The following is an 18232-nucleotide window of genomic DNA, read 5'->3' on the forward strand; positions in this document are numbered from 1 at the left end:
CATTTATTGAGGCAAAATATTTTAGAGGTCCTCCACGTTGGGAGGCTTTATCTACCTTTTGCTAGCTCTATAAATCTGATTTAGTTACTCAACCTCACCAGCCCCAATGTCCAGCCTCTGGAAAATTTTAGGACAGAATATTTATCTCAGGGATGCTATGAAGCTCATATTAGCTAAATCATTAAAAGTCCTTTATACTGTCTTGAGTCATAGAGGGTGTCCGTAGATTTCTGACACTTTGAAAAGTATTAATACAATTTCATTTCTATTGTGCATGTTTGGAAAACATTAAGAAAATACCCCATTAGAAAAACAGGCAGGGACACATAGGTGGCTCAGTGGTTGAGCGTCTAAAGGCAGACGCCATTGGCTTGGGTCGTGATACCGGGGTCCTGGTATCGAGTCCCACATTGGACTCCACCTCACACATTTTCTGGGATGTCAAAGTTCTGACTTTCTGTCATCTCTTTGAAATGTTTTGATATCAAAAGGAAAACAGATAATTACAATTACAAAGGCAATGAGCTGGGATCCCTGGGTGGCGCAGCGGTTTGGCGCCTGCCTTTGGCCCAGGGCGCGATCCTGGAGACCCGGGATCGAATCCCACGTCGGGCTCCCTGCATGGAGCCTGCTTCTCCCTCTGCCTGTGTGTCTCTGCCTGTCTCTCTCTCTCTCTCTCTCTCCTCTCTCTGTGTGACTATCATAAATAAAAAAAAATAAAAATAAAAACATTTACAAAGGCAATGAGCTGTCTGTTGAAGTAGACTTTGAGCTTCATGCAGGCATCTTTGTATCTCTGGACATTAAGACTATATAAATCTCACTCTCAGTGGATGCTACTGAAGATGACCATGCTTTTGCTCCTCCTGGTGTTACTGTAATGACTTCAGTAATCCCATTTCTTTCATTTTTACTTATTTTCCTTGGCTTAGAAGAAGCAGTATCTCAAGTTTGAAAATCCGTAACCTGAATACCAATGGAATCAAATGTTATACAAGTTCAGTGTTCAGTCTTTGAATCATGGTTAACATTAAGACACTGAAAACAAGTATTCATGCTCTACGATCTGGCTTCTAAAAGATATTTCTTTACGGACTAAACGGACTAAACAGCAACTTTTACATTTCAGAAAGTTAGCTCAAAAAGTAAAATATTGCTACGACATATTTTGAGCTTGAAATATCTTGTCGATCTAAAACAGTTTAAATTTCTTTTCTCTACTGGAGAGAGTATAACACATACAGGAAATTTGTCCTGGTGGTGCCATTAATAGTACCTCTCATGAGGTGTACGTGTTTGAACCGCCATTTCTATCAAATGAGTAACCAGTAACCAGCATGTTTATAAAAATAGGCACAAAATAGCTTGAGAGCAGTAGCCAACAGCCCTGAATTCCAGTGCTCCAAGGAGGGTCCAACGTACCAGATTCAGCATGCAGACTTACCTTAAACTGGCTTTGTTATGGACCAAATGTTTGTGCCCCCGCCTTCATATTTGAAATCTAATCCCCAGCAGGGAGGTATTTAGATTTGAGGCCTTTGAGATATAATTAGGTCATGAGAGTGGAGCCCTCATGATTGGGATTTGAGCCCTTATAAGAAGAGTCCAGAGAGCTGGCTCTCTTTCTGCCATGTGAAGATGCAATGAAAAGGCAATCTTGAAACCAGAGAAGGCCCTTACTAGAACCTGAGCATGCTGATACCCTGATCTTGGACTTCTAGCCTCCAGAACCATGAGAAGTACATTTCTGTGGTTTGTAAGCCACCCAGTTTATGGTATTTTGTTATTGCGGTCTGAGTTGAGCAAGACAGATGTCATATATCTGATAGCCAGTGGGAGCAATTGACTATCAAAAGTCTCCAGAAGGTTTTATTGGTAGGATCAGCCCTCGAACGTATAGAATATCTTTATATTTTGCAGCTCTAGATCAGTTCAAATCTGTATGATCAAGACTTATTCCAGAGTCTACAGAGGATTCTGGATCTCTAGGTACAAGATTATCTTGGGGTGGTTCATTATAACCACAGGTAGAGGACATCTACTGATTTCTATTTAGCTGGGATCTCAGGGCACTGGTGTTAGGATAGAGAGCTCTGGATACCATGTTCTTTTCTGAAAGAACACAGAAAGATTCTTAATATTTGTATATGCAAATTAAGGTACACTCAACAAGTAATATAAATGCCAAGAAAAGTCATAATCAAATAGTAGGAGCTGAGAATTTCAAGGACTTTTAGAGAGAGTTTAGCTTACTGATTTTCATTCTTGGAAACTACCTTTTGGTTGATTTGTCAACTTTATAATTTTCTGAGTATAAACTTTCTCTTCACTTGTTTTACTGTTGACATTACTCATTACTGGTTTTTCAAGTTTATCTTAAGCCAAAGATTCTTGTTTGGCATCTTGTCTAGATGTATCTGGCTCTCGAGGGTGCTACTAGGAAAGAACAATTTTGAGAGTTTAAGAAGCTTAAATCCTAGTACTCAGAATTTTCATGGAAGAAGTCATCACCACAGATCCTGTTAGTTCGGCTACCACACCTGATGGATTTTCCAGGACAGGTCCCATTTCAGGACCATTATCTCATATCTTAAAACTTCCTCCCTGCATTTTCTCCTCCCTCTTTTTAGCACTGTGCTGTTAAAACCTGATAAAGGCATTAGTAAAACAATTTTAGTGGTTAACTCTGATAAAATTTTTTCCTTATGGCAAGAGTTTTGCTAGAACCTAGAGCATAAGTTTTCAGAAATGTTCATTCAAATGCCAGGGCATTTCTGTTGACACATTTAAAGTTGATTGGAAGTTAAATTGGTTACAGTTATAGAATTATCTTTCTCTTTGACTTCCTAAAGCTTAGATTTCTAAATATGCCACTGATTTCCTTAGGAAAAAAATATGAAATCTAATATGACAGGCTTGATAAAAAGAAAATAAATAAACAATCTATTGTAGTATTTAAAACTGAGAAGACTTAGGATTTGTAGTGTAAGCTCTTTGTGCAAATGTTTTCTTGTTTTTAAGTGAATGAGTGAATTAAAAATGAAGATAAGTCAAGTAATTACATTTAGGGGTTAGTAGTAGTCTGTCCTTTGAAGTTTATTTTAAAAAATCAAAACAAAATGCGTATTTTAAAAATAGGACTTCAAAGGTGTCGAAAATATGGAATAAAAAGTAAACCTATTTTGGAGGCTATTGCATTATTTGTGCAAGCTACACCAGAAAAAAAGTGTAAACAGAAAACTGGATATTGTTTCCACTAGAGTACATGAATTTGGGTGATTCTTATTACTATCACTGAGCAAGAGTTTTCAAAGCATCTGTCGTGTGCGTAAACTATTAAAAAGAATTGGAAAGTAAGTATAAAATATATATTTGGTTCTCATTCTATTCAGGATCTCACTGAATGAGAGGAGACCCACACAGCAGAACTGAGTCGGAATATATTTCCAGTATATCTGCCTTTGTAGTTGTATCAGCTTTTATGTGCTGACTCAATTCTCTCTTCCTTATCACTTTTCAAAATCCCTTTATAGTGCTTCCTTTTTACTCCTTTGTCCATACTCCTCACATAATTTTTGCTGCTTCTTTCTATTTTATCTTGGGAACCCATCATCTATTTTTTTTTAAGATTTTATTTATTCATGAGAGACACACACACACACAGAGGCAGAGACACGGGCAGAGGGCTTCCCACAAGGAGCCCAATGTGGGACTCGACCCTGGATCCTGGGATCACGCCCTGAGCCAAAGGCAGATGCTCAACCACTGAGCCACCCAGGTGTTCCGGGAACCCATCATCTTTAACCTGAAATTCCTTTGATTAGGTGAACCTCTTAAAATACTTGTATTTGAAGCTGCATATTACTTTCTTTTTAAAGCAGAGCTTCCTTCCTTCCTTCCTTCCTTCCTTCCTTCCTTCCTTCCTTCCCTCCTTCCTCCCACCCTCCCTTTGTCTTTCTTTGCCTTTCTTTCTTTCTTTCTTTCTTTCTTTCTTTCTTTCTTTCTTTCTTTCTTTCTTTTTCTCTCTTTCTTTCTTTCTTTCTCTTTCTTTCTTTCTTTCTTTCTTTCTTTCTTTCTTTCTCTTTCTTTCTTTCTTTCTTTCTTTCTTTCTTTCTCTTTCTTTCTTCCTTTCTTCCTTTCTTCTTTCTTTCTTCCTTTTCTTTTTTCCTTCCTTCCTTCCTTCCTTCCTTCCTTCTTCCTTCCTTCCTTTTGTGAGTAAGCTATCTGTTAGGAAAGTATACTAATTAATTAGTATACTAATTATACTAATTAATTAATTAAGTATACTAATTAAGATGTGAATGACAACTTACTTAGCTAAATTACCCTCAAAAATTTTTCCTCCAATAAAATATAATTTTAAATAGTAGAATTTCATTTGAATAGGGAGATATCTTGAGATAGAGGCCTTTTAAATCTCATCACTTAGTTTCCAGCTAACATTTATAATTAATCCCGAGAGGATGAAGTCTTGTTGGTAGTCGCCAGCAAGTGCCATCATCATCTCTCCCTGCATGTCACTGCTTGTCTTAGTTTTTCTCAGATGCAAAATAATGCAGAATGGACCTATCTATATAATACTTGTCCAGAGGGGAGAAAATATCACTTGGCACTTTGGTCTCCATCTTTTTCAACCTTATATACTTGGGGACAAGTTTACTGTATCGGTTAAGATACTTTCTGCTGTAACTAAACAAAATCCTGACTTCAAAAAAAAAAGCATAAATGGTAAATGGATTATCTCATACAATTGTTAGCATGGAATTATGGTGACAATGGCAGGCATTCTTTTTTTTAATAATAAATTTATTTTTTATTGGTGTTCAATTTGCCAACATACAGAATAACACCCAGTGCTCATCCCGTCAGGTGCCCCCCTCAGTGCCCGTCACCCATTCACCCCCACCCCCTGCCCTCTTCCCCTTCCACCACCCCTAGTTCATTTCCCACAGTTAGGAGTCTTCATGTTCTGTCTCCCTTCCTGATATTTCCCAACATTTCTTTTCCCTTCCCTTCTATTCCCTTTCACTATTATTTATATTCCCAAAATGAATGAGACCATATAATGTTTGTCCTTCTCCGATTGACTTACTTCACTCAGCGTTATACCCTCCAGTTCCATCCACGTTGAAGCAAATGGTGGGTATTTAATGACAGGCATTCTTTATTGAAATTATATACCAGGCATTATTTTAAGCACTTTACATGTATAGACTTTTTAATTCTTGCTAGTAACCCCTAAGGCAAATATTATAATTTTCTCCCAGTTTTACAAATGGGAAGAATGAGGCACTGGCTGTTCAGGCTCCAAGGATGGTTAGTTCTGTGGCCCAGTGATGTCATCAAGGACCAGAACCTTTCTGCCTCTAGGCTCTGGTCTCTTTAAGGTATTAGATCTTTCTCTCACACTGACTAACTTAGTATTAGCAAAATGATCCAACAGTTGAAGGCATCATGTCCAGACAAAACAGTATCAACAGTAAAATGGAGATTCTTTTTTTTTTTTTTTGGTTTCAGAAGTATTCAGTGATTCATCAGTTGCAAGTAATACCCAGTGCACATTACATCATGTGCCCTCCTTAATGTCCATCACCCAACAACCCCTTTCCCCCACCCACCTCCCCACCAGCTACCCTCAGTTTGTTTTCTATAGTTAATAGTCTCTTATGGTCTGTGTCTCTTTCAATTCTCATCTTATTTTATTTTTACTTCCCTTCCCGTATGATCCTCTGTTTTGTTTCTTAAATTCCAGATATGAGTGAAATAATATGATAATTGTCTTTCTCTGACTGACTTATTTCACTTAGCATAATATCCTCTACTTCCATCCATATAGTTGCAAATGGCAAGATTTCATTCCTTTTGATGGCTGAGTAATATCCCATTCTGTGTGTGTGTATGTGTGTGTACACACTACATCTTCTTTATCCATTCATCTATCAATGGACATCTGAGCTCTTTTCATATTTTGGTTATTGTGGATATTGCTATCAACATTGGGGTGCAGGTGCCCCTTAGGATTACTGTGTTTATATCTTCCGGATTTATACAGAATAGCTCAATTGCTGGATCATAGGTTTGCTCTATTTTTAACTTTTTAAGGAACCTCCATACTGTTTTCCAGAGTGACTGCACTGTTGTCACTGCATTCAGTGGTGAGGAGATTCTTGTTGGCCAGGATTTGATCACTTGTTTATACTTATCTTTGGCAAGGGGATACCATTACCATGACTTGGTTAGAACAATTATTTGGAATGGAATGGATGTTGGGAGATCTTCCATAATAATAACCATATCTTCCATAGTGAGCTCTCAGGGTAACCTAAAAATATTTGGAAATTACTATGAGAAAGGCAAAAAACCCAATCCTAAGTCTGAGATAAGAGAGGCTTCAAGTCTATTTTCAGTAAATTTTGATTGGATTTTGCTTTGAGGATCTTCATATACTCTGTTTGGCAAAACTTCATCAGTAGAGACATTTATTTAAACTACCTATCAGGATGCCTGGGTTGCTCAGTGGTTAAGCATCTGCCTTTGGCTCAGGGTTGATCCCAAGATCTGGGATCGAGTCCCACATCAGGCTCCCTGAGAGGAGCCTGCTTCTCCCGCTGCCTATGTCTCTGCCTCTGTCTCTCATGAATAAATAAATAAATCTTTTTTTTAAAAAAAAACTACCTATCATCTGTGTAATTGTCATAGAATACAAGTATTATGTGTATCATTAAAACTTCTGTCATTTTGTATTGAGATCAAATGTGTCTTTCGTGTCTTGCAGTGGAGTAAACTCAGCTAATTTAGGCTGTGTCTTCACAATTTGCTGCTTACATAACTTAGCATCTTCTCTAACCTACTAATCTATAGGTATGATGAAGATTCTTCATTTTGCTTTACATGACTTAGTGGATCATTTGAAATTTTAGTGTGTGTTATCCATAAAGATGAATAAAGGCATAAGTTGTGCCAAATTCAATTTTTACAACACAATTCCAACTCAGAAAATATGAATTCTGTAATACTAGTTTTTTCTTTGAATTGAAATAAAAGTTCTTTGGGTTAAAATGTTAGTAGAAAAGAAAAGTAGACTGATGGCAGTTGGGTATAAATTGCTTTTAAATTAAGCCACTGATTACATTTGAAACTTCATGGGGAAAAAATTTATAGAACTCTTCTGGAAGTTCCACAAAACGAAGTCTAGGAAGGTAGTGTGTCTATAAAACATTTAAGCACACGACTTGTCCCCTACAGGAACTGCATTTCAATGGGAACACAACACTTTAATTTCCCAAGATGCTGACAATACTTTATTACTATCTACAAGCCTTTCCTTTCTCACAGTTTCTATTCCTCCAAGCAAATACATTTCTTAGTAGGTTCCCGCTGTCCTCTCCTCAGTTCGGAAAAGTTCCTACATTTCTAAGATTTTTTTGGAGGGTTATAATCAACAGGGAAAGAACTTGGCCAATTTAAGAAAAATTTAGATTTATTAAGACAGCTGGCTACAAGTTCAAAAGGAGAACTGAATAATCCCAATTCTGAGAGGCAGAGAAGCATGGACTTCTGCCCAGAGGGCTGCTGTTAGGTTGATTCTGCCGCTGTGACTTCTGGTCCTATGTTGCAGTTTTCACAGAATAGTGAGTCTCCCCAAACTGAAAATGTTTAAGACACAAATGACTGCCTGGAGGGCTAGAGAGGAAAGTCCTGTTTGTTGTCCTCTGATATTCTTTCTAGTCTTGTGCTTTTATGACTTAGTTTTTATAGTGGACATGTATAAATTGTGTGCCCAAGCATCCTTTCTGTCTTTCTGTTGAATATGTTTCATTTGCTTTTTTCAGATCCACTTCTTACTCTTGTGTACCATTCTTTGTGCCTAGGAAGCCTAAATTTCACTGGCTTCATGAATGACCACTTCTTTCTCTGTCTTCTAGCAGAAGCTGGATAACAGGAGATAAAAGAGAAGGAAAACCATGAGCTCAGGGTGTTCATTTCCCTGTCTTTCTCTCAAATGTGTTTCCATAGATTGGCAGAGTTCCTTTTCCAGCAGCTGGAGGTCCTAATGAGCATTCTCTCTATAGCTCTATCTAATTTCTCAGGTTTCTCCAACTATAACTTCCCTTGTTAACTCTGCCCTGGAGGTGTTACCAGTTTTCTGCTCTTGCTTTCCAAAGTGCTTTAGCATCTCTTGTTTTCCTTACCCCTGCCCAAAACTTAACAAATATTACCCTTGTTAAATTCTTCTCAATTACCCATTGGGTCTGCCATCAAACTTGCTGGAGAGCTCACTAATAAATCTCCCTTTCTAAATGCATAATTTCCTTTGGGGAATTGCCTCTCCACTGTGGTGTAGCACCCTATTAGGCTCATCCATAGCTTTGGGGGTAGACCCTGGTAGGCATAGGTAAATAGACAAACAATCACATCTCTCCTGTCCAGAGATTGCTACAGAGATGGGCAGTGACTCAGCCTAAACAAATTAGCTCAGACTTTTCCATGACCACATACTGGCTCAGTTTGGGGCAATGAAAAGGATGCTTAGGACTTTTGCTGGATGTTTTAGGAAGCAAACTTTTTCTTTCCATGGATGTAAACAATGAAGAATACAAAATAAAATCTTGTTTACTGCTGATACCTATAACACAAACATAAGGTAAGCAGCACTGAATGAATCTAACCTATGGAAGAAGGAAAGCCCATTGGGTTTCAGAGAAACATAGATGAATCCTTGAATAAGGCACGTCTGACTTGCACTATCTCCAAACTTTTCAATGTTGTGAACCAGTAAATTCCCATCCCCTCTTTTAAATAATGCTTTTATTGGAGTGAAACATTTACTAAAGTGAAAAAAAAAAAACATGATTAAACACCCAATGAATTTTCCCAAAGTGAACATACTCATGTAACTGTTACCTCAATCAAGAAGCAGAATATTTCAGGGGTGCCTGAGTGGCTCAGTAGGTTAAGAATCTGATTCTTGATTTCTGCTCAAGTCATGATCTCAGGGTCATGAAATCTAGCCCCACATTGGGCTCTTTTTTTGGCAGGGAGTCTGCTTGAGATTCTCTCTCCCTCTCCCTCTACTCTGCCCCATGTGCTCTCTTTATCTCTTAAAAATAAAAGAAACTGAATGTTTCAGATGCACCACTCATTTTTCCTCATTCATAAGGTTAACCAACAGTTATGCTTTTTTGAACTTATTGAAAGGTAATAATACAGTCTATGCTTTTATGTGTCTGGCCCCTTTGCTCAATTTTATGTTTGTAAAATAAATCCAGATTGTTAGGAATAATTGAAGACCATTTTTTCATTGCTTTGTACTATTCTAATATAAAGCATAATTTGTTAATCTGTTACGGATAGACAGTTGGATTGGTTTCCATTTTATAAATAATTTTACACCATTTTCACACTATTACAAATAGTGCTATTATGAATGTTCTTATACATGTCTTTTCTCTTTTTTAATTGAGATATGATTGACATGTAACATTGTATAAGTTTAAGGTGTACAACATGTTGGTTGGTTTGATACATTTATATATTGCAACCTGATTACTACAATAACATTAAGTAACACCTTTATTGTGTCAAATATTTATCATTTCTGCATTGAGAATAGTTAAATTTTAATCTCTTCGCAATTTTAAAGATTGTAATATGTTATTGCTGATTATAATCACTGTGCTGTGCATTAGGTCTTCATTGAACATGTCTTTAGATGAACACATTCACATACATATATTTTCAGTGTATACCTGATATTGAAATTGCTGAATCACAATATATGAATATATTCAGTTTTTAGCAAATGCTTACAAAGAGTTTTTCAAAGTGGTTATACCTAATTATAATCCCACAGCAATTTATGCAAATTTTGGTATGTGTGGTGATGTCTTTTCATGGTAGCAACATTTACCTGTTGCCTAATTAAGTTGAGCCCTTTTAAATTAGTTTGTTGGTCTTTTTGATAGCCTTTCTTCTACATCTTTGGCTCTCTTTAAAATTACATCATAGGTTTGCTCTATTTTTAACTTTTTGAGGAACCTCCATACTGTTTTCCAGAGTGACTGCACTGCTGTCACTGCATTCAGTGGTGAGGAGATTCTTGTTGGCCAGGATTTGATCACATGTTTATACTTACCTTTGGCAAGGGGATACCATTACCATGACTTGGTTAGAACAATTATTTGGAATGGAATGGATGTTGGGAGATCGGTTACCATAATAACCATATCTTCCATAGTGAGCTCTCAGGATAACCTAAAAATATTTGGAAATCACTATGAGAAAGGCAAAAAACCCAATCCTAAGTCTGAGATAAGAGAGGCTTCAAGTCTATTTTCAGTAAATTTTGATTGGATTTTGCTTTGAGGATCTTCATATACTCTGTTTGGCAAAACTTCATCAGTAGAGACATTTATTTAAACTACCTATCAGGATGCCTGGGTTGCTCAGTGGTTAAGCATCTGCCTTTGGCTCAGGGTTGATCCCAAGATCTGGGATCGAGTCCCACATCAGGCTCCCTGAGAGGAGCCTGCTTCTCCCGCTGCCTATGTCTCTGCCTCTCTCTCTCTCTCTCTCTCTCTCTCTGTCTCTCTCTCTCTCTCTGTCTCTCATGAATAAATAAATAAAATCTTTAAAAAAAAAGTGATTGAAGTCAGAAAGGAAAAGTTGCTGGAAAAAAGAAGAGTCTTAAAGAATGAGGCTACCAGGCACCCAGTCTCAGATCTGGGCTTCCTCATTGCCCAGACCAGAGAAGTAGGAGGTACCCAGCATCAGTCTGTCTCAGCAAAGGGTCAAGAGATGTTCACCATTTTTAAGCTGTTTAAAGATAGCATTACTGATAACAAGAACCATTTTACAAATATTGAGATAGCTTTGCATCCTTCCTAGACATAAAGCTACTTTGTCTTAATGCATTATTCTTTTATATATATTACTGGATTTGGTTTGCTCATATTTTGTTCAGGATTTTGTGTCCATGTGCATTAGAGAGTTTGGTCTATCATTTTTTCTTATAGTCTTGTCATGTTCTTGTGGAAAGAGTTTGTTGGCCTTATAAAATAAATTGGAAAATGTATTTTTTCCCCATCTCTGGAAAATTTTGTGCAAGGTTAGTCTTACTTCTTCTTTAAAAGTTTGGAAAGATTTATTCATGAAGCCAGCTGGGTCTGGCATTTTATTTATAGGAAGGCTTTTAATTATCAGTTCAATTTCTTTGGTAGATAAAAAGCACTCAGATTTTCTGTTTCTTTTGTTGGTTTTGGTAGGTAATGTTTTCCAAAGAATTCATCAATTTTATCCGCCTTGTCAAATACATTGATGTATAGTTCTTTATAAATTAATTCATTATCTTTTAATGTCTGTAGGAGCTCTCAGGGTCTCCTCTTTTTTATTCCTCATACTGATCATTTGTGTTTTCTCTATTTGTCCCTTAATAAATCTCTAGGAATGATCAATTTTATCAGCCTTTTTAAAGAAGTTGTTTTAACTCTGTTGATTCTATTGTGCATTTGTTTACTATTTAATTCTTATTATTTATTGTATCCTTCTATCTAGTTTGGCTGATATGTTTTTCTTTCCCTACCTTCTCAAGATAGAGGCTTAGATTAAAGCCTTTCTTCACATCTTTTATCAAGACACTTTTATTTGGTTTTTAGTTACTTGCAACTAAAGGTGTCCCAATAGATTCCATTTATATAGCACTGTGCTGCTCCCATTTTCAATGCATGTGCAATTTATGTGGGGGATCTTATTAAAATGCAGGTACGATTCAGTAGGTTTGTGAGACCTGAGGTTGTGCTTTTCTTTCTCTCTCTTTTTTAAAGATTTTATTTATTTATTCATGAGAGATGTAGAAAGAGAGGCAGAGACATAGGCAGAGGGAGAGGCAGGCTCCCTAGGGGACCCCGATGTAGGACTCGATTCCAGGACCCTGGAATCACAACCTGAGCCAAAGGCAGACACTCAACCACTGAACCATCCAGGTGCCCCAAATTATGCTTTTCTAATAAGTTCTCAGGTAATTCCAGTGATGCTGATATGAACCACACTTTGAAAATCAAGGATCTAATAGCAGAAAAATCTGCCATCAGAAAAAAGCAGCATTGTTTCTATTATAAGATAAAGTAACTATACATTGTATGAATCATCTTTTGATTTATATTTTTCATGATGTATTTCATAACTTTGAAAGCTATTTTTTTTAAAGACGTATTTATTTATTTTCTAAAGTGAGACAAAGCAGTGGGGAGGGTCAGAGAGGTGGAGGAGAGAGAATCTCAAGCAGACTCTGTGCTGAGTGTGGAGCCCAATGAGGGGCTCCATCTCACAACCTTGAGATCACGATCTTATCTGAAACCAAGAGTTGAATGCTTCACTGACTTTGGCACCCAGGTCCCCACTATTTGGTTTTTTAAACTAGAATTTAATGTATTAATTGAGCTTTGACATTCAAAAAATACTGTAAAAAGTCACTGGATTTGGATTCCATACCTGTGTTCTAGTTGTTCAGAACCCCTGGAGCACAATTTATTCTCTTATCAAATTCACTTAAGATGACTGAAGAGGAAACCCCAGGGCCTACGTATAGCATCAACTGCTAAGAATCAAGTCTTATCTTGAATAGAAACTAGTAGTAGCTATTTTCTTTTTCTTTTTTTTAATTGTGGCAAGAACACTTAACATGAGATCTATACTTGTAACAGATTTTAAGTGCATGATACAATACTTTTAACTATAGGCTTGATGTTTTACAGCTATTTTCAATGAAATTCATAAGTGATCATCCTTATTCGACAGCTAAAATGGCAGACTGTGAATTAGTGCCTGAACAGATAGAGAAGAATCTCGGGTATATGTTCCTTAATTTTATCAACAGGCAATTAAAAAAAAAGAGCTGGTGTTTGTTGCAATGTTATAACCATATGGGAAAAAATGAAATATAAGGGAATTCAGTAAAGGACGCTGGCCTGTGTAAAATCACCAGAGATTCATCCTTGAGAGTATCTCTGTATGCAGAGATACTGTTTTGATGAAGTGTTAAAGTATACAAGCAATCATTCCCTTCATTCATTAAATCACTTTAAGGTGGGTATTTTACCCATTGCATTATAGTCATAAATGAGAACAATTGTTATAGGAGATAAGCTACAAGAGAAGGGAACGTATCTAACTCTTATCTTGACAAATCTGTGTACTATATCATTGAGTAGATCAGATGAAAAATCTCAAGAGCATCTGAATAACAAAAAATTTGCCAGGGAGGGGTACCTGGGTGGCTCAGTGGTTGAGCACCTGCATTTGGTTCAGGCCATAATCCTGAGGTCCTGGGATCGAGTCCCACATTGGGCTTCCTGCAGGGAGCCTGCTTCTCCCTCTGTGTATGTCTTTGCCTCTCTCTCTCTCTCTGTGTCACTCATGAATAAATAAATAAAACCTTAAAAAAAGAGAAAAATTTCCAGGGAGAATTCTGAGTGCCCTGGATTGACAGGAAGGAGACCAGCTAGAAAACACCAAACTAAGCAGTAACTGAGCTTTGTCACAGAAGACTGACTTGGGAGAGAGAGTGGAGGGGTGAAGACCACTAAGGGAGGTGCATCTGGGACAACAGCAATGGAAGGCATATCTTGGCAGGAACTACATCAGCCAACATTTTCATTCAATGTCTTTGTAAATTGGAAATCTGTGAACCTTCAAGATATTGAATTTGCCTATTACAAAATACATCATAATTACCACTGTGTAACACTGTTTCTCTTCCATTGTGGATACGATGCTTGCCAGATGTAGAGTTGGTTCTGGTTTACTGGGGTGTTCTAGATGAAGATTCCTCAGGATACTGGGTAGAGCCAAGATCCTGTGGAATTAAGACAGGCCTGTAAATAATCCAGGCTTTTCATGGCAAAGACCTTTCTGATTTAGGGCTTATGGTATGTCATTTTACAACATAATGTAGTTTGCTTTGGTCCTGGGTAAGAATTATGGTATTGTGGGAAACCCATGAGAGGGTTTCATCACTGCCATGAAAACACTCTTTTTTCAGCTGCCTGTGTAGTTCAGTAGGTTCAGAGTTAGACTCTTGATTTCTGCTCAGGTCATGATCTCAGGGTTGTGAGATCGAGCCCCACATTGGGCTCTGCACTGGATGTGGAGCCTGCTTGAGATTCTCTCCCTCCCTCTCCCTTTGCCCCTCTTCACATACTCCCACTTGCACTCTCTCAAAAAAAAATATTCTTTCACTTTTCATGATGTCCTAGGGATTGTGAATACAAAACACTTTTGTAAAAGTTAACTTTTGTTGTTGTAAAAGGCATCTAGGTGTTCCTTTCCTGGTTGATAAACATGTTATCTGAAACAATGGAAAAGAATATTTATTGTTGGCAAACACCCTAGTCAAATTAGCCCTTATTTGGAAAGGATAATTTTTGCACTGTATGTTTTGTAAAAACAAACAAACAAACAAACAACATGCAAGAAGAAACATGTCCCAGAGAGTTTCTAATATCTTCCCTAAAGAGAAGGACAAAGGAATGAAAAGGCTGGTAGGACTGGTGGTCAGCCATAGCTTGCAGAGACCCTTCTGTCGGTGCCTGGAACCTCTCACAGACCTGCCCTAGGCCTCTGAAGGAGCAGGGCCAGTTCTGACACCTACAATAACTTAGTAATTGGAGAATGTGACCTTCAGGCCTAGGACAATGCTTGTAGTTGGTACCACAGTTGAAAAGAAACAAGATAAATTTTGGGCTACACTCTACTGTTTTTTGCCACTCTAATGTTTTCATCCCCTTGTGATTAGAATAATCAAATTAAGATATGGTGTTCTGCATTTTCTCTGTCCTTAAATTAATCCAAATAGTCTTGATTCATAAAATTCTCCTAAATTTTCATTAAACTTCTTCATTACAGTGCTGTCTAACAAATGTCATTCTGTGTCATTCTGCTTGTTTTCTGACCACTTGTTGCCATTTATCTGTGACTTGTTTGATAAAATGATAGGCTTTTATCAAAGAGTCTTTATTGCAGTTTCTCTGGCTAATTGATAATTCTTCCTATTGATTAACTACTTTTTCTAAAATCAAAGCTACCTGGTTAAACCCTGAGTTGGCGCTGTCTTCTCGACCTACAATACCAAAAGAACAACCTTTGGCAATCAGGCTTGGAGAAACTCCCTCTTGGCAACTTGTTTACTCTTACTTTGAAGATAATGACAGAGAAGTTCAGTGTACCTTATATAAATACTGTAGATAAATACTGGTAAGCTGAGCTACTACCATAAACAGTAGAATAAGCACAATGGTTTACAAAGCCATTTTTGGAAATTACTGTTATAAATAAACTCATTTTAGTTGGCCTGTTTTCTATACTTCTGGATACCAATGTGCATGTTTGTGGATATGCGTATATGTTCAATTTGTCCCTTAGAATTCTGTTTATATTCTTTCATATTTTCCTCAAAAGATAAAGGCATCTTAAATATACATTACTTAACTGTACTGTAGTCTCTCTGAGTTTGATCATCTTCTTTTTATCTAAAATAATTACATAAAAGTGAGACCCTATTTTCCAATGTCTACAATAAAATAACTTATGTAAGAAAACATCTAAATAAAAATGTAACAATATAATGCAGGCCCAGTTACCAAACTGTCAAAATGAACGAATCAAGCAAAAATAAGCATTTCTTGTGACGTCAGCTGGGGAGGTCTCAGGGCTATTAAAGGAAGAGGTGGTAAGGGGATCAGTGCTTGTTAGGCCATACTGGTGGTTCATGGACCTCCCTGCTCTCATTTTGGAGGGGAATTTGATAAGAGGGCAGTTAAGTCAGGATCTTATCCAAGGACCGCTGTCTCTCATGCTTGGCCACATTAGTATATGTGTGTGCTGATATAGCTTCTGCTCCATCCCATGCATTCTCTGCACTCACATTGGCCAAGAGGGCTGATCCTCCTCTTTCTGCTGCAGAAAGTGCATGGTTGGTTATAAATCATTCCAGCATGTCTCTGCTCCTGAAGGCTACTATCCCCAGCAGTGGGGCTCCTCCTCTCCTGTTTGATATGTAGCCCAGCCATCTATAAGTGGATAGCCCCTGCCTAGTTTGGATTTAAGTCCACTCCAGCCATGATTGAAAAAAAGACTATTTTGAAGGAGCCTCCTGCTCAGAACAGAAAAGGCTGAGTGCACTTAGCGGGACCTTACTCATGCCGCTGTCCCCAGGTGAGTGCTGAACTTGTCATCTGCTGTTTGGGGTGTGGGAGGTGTTAGAATTTCAATTCATCTGGAGTGTTTGGGAAGGTACAGTTCCTAAGTAGACCTGTTCACAGAGCTACTTCCTGGTGTAACTAGGAAAAAAAGCCTCAAAGAAAAGACAACCATTTGTGGAAAATTACGGGAAAATGATTTAACTCTACTACTGAGAGTTTTCAGTAAATATTCAGTATGTTCAGCCTCTTAGTCTGTATTGGTTCTTTGCCTCTGCATATAATCTTCCTTGAAGCTAATCCATTTTGAGAAAATTATCCCTTAATAATATATGCCCCATTCTATTCAGTACAGCTTGTTAATAGAAGGATCTGTACTCTGTTCCTACACCCCTGCATCTCCCATTCTACTTCTGTGTTTCCATTTAGGAACCAAAGCATCTGGTAGCTGCTTCAATATTTTCCTGGAAATTGGCTCTTCTTCTCATGTTTCACTGTTTTTTTTATCATTTCATCAAAACCTCAGTCATGTTTGCAATTCCATTCTCAAATGAAATACACTAAATTTCTAGTTGGAAAAGTTTCTGAATACCTTTCAGTTCTTTCTTTACTGAAATGATTGATACCTCATTCCTGAAAACTCACTCCTCTCTGGGCTTCAGTTAGCCCCCCCCCTCTAGTTTCTCTCTTGCCTCTGTGAGCATGACTTCATGTCCTATTCTTCGTTCACAAACCCCTTGAATACTACTTTGAACAGGACACCCAGTGCTGGCTTTTTTCCTCTATTTTTTCATATTTCTTCCTTCCTTCACTCATCAAATAAATATCTATTAAGCTCTTCTTATGGACAAGCTCCATTCTAGGTGCTATAGGGAAGACACAGGATATATTTTAATAATATCACCAACAATACATCCTGATAGATCCAAAATGGAATATGAGACAAAGAGAAATTAGTGGTGATTTCATTCTAATTAACTGTAAAGATGCAGTTGCCATAATCTGATGTGGGCAAAGCAGTAAGAGGAGAAATTTGGGGTGCAAAAACTAGGGGTTTAGAATTAGTTAAGCATCTGATTCTTGATTTTTAACCCATGTCATGAACTCAAGGTCCTAGGATTAGCCCCTTGTTGGGCTCCGTGCTTGGTGTAGAGCCTGCTCGAAATTCTCTCCCTCCCTCCCCACCTCTCACTTCTCTAAAAAAAGAAAACAGACTTGTAAGTTTAGGATTTGCTGTGGACTGAATGTTTGTGCCCATCTAAAATTCACATGTTGGAGCCTTAATGTCATGGTATTTGAAGATGGGGCCTGAAGATGGGGAGGTAATTAGATCATGAGGATAGAATTCTCATGATGGGATTAGTATACTTATAAAGAGGAAGAGAGCTAGCTCCTTCTCTCTTTCTGCCATGTGATGGATAATACAGCTAGACAGAAGCCATCTGACACCAGGAAGAGGGCTCTCACCAGGAACTGAACCAGCTGGAATATTTCTCTGGGACTTCCCATCCTCCAGACCTGTGAGAAATAATTGTTGCTTAAGCCTCTGAAAATCAGTGGTAATTTGTTAGAGCAGCCTGTACTGACTAAGATAGACTTTGTCTTAGAAAGCCAGTGTAGATGTCCAGAAAATAGTTGAAGTGATCCAAGTTGAAGCTACACATTTAGGAGTCTTCAGAATAGTGATAGTATTTAATGCTTTGAGACTGGTTGAAATGACCAACAGAGTGAGTACAGGTAGAGAAGAGAATAGTACAAAGCATTGAGCTCTGGTGGATTCAGCTGTCAAGTGTTTGGAGGAAAGAGGGTGAATCTGTAAAATGACTGAGAAGATGCTTTTGAGGTAGGAGGAAAGCCAAGGGTTTGGTTGTTCTCTGAGCCCGGTATAGCAAGGCACAGGAGTCAGTGACCAACAGATTCAAGTGTGTGTTGATCTAAATAAGAATAAAACTGATCACTGAATTTTGTAACTGGAAGTACCTTGGTCACATTAGCAAGAACGGCTTTTCTGCAGTGATGGTGGTGAAAGTCTCACATGG

At 37.8% G+C, this 18232-nt stretch overlaps 1 pseudogene; it reads right to left on the reverse strand.

The window, feature by feature from the left end:
* Positions 1-15966, reverse strand: part of LOC112919194 (hsc70-interacting protein-like) — a 173709-nt pseudogene extending 157743 nt beyond the window's left edge.
* Between the last annotated feature and the right edge of the window lie 2266 nt (positions 15967-18232).

Source organism: Vulpes vulpes, chromosome 5, assembly GCF_048418805.1.
Source record: "Vulpes vulpes isolate BD-2025 chromosome 5, VulVul3, whole genome shotgun sequence".
Lineage (NCBI taxonomy): Eukaryota > Metazoa > Chordata > Mammalia > Carnivora > Canidae > Vulpes > Vulpes vulpes.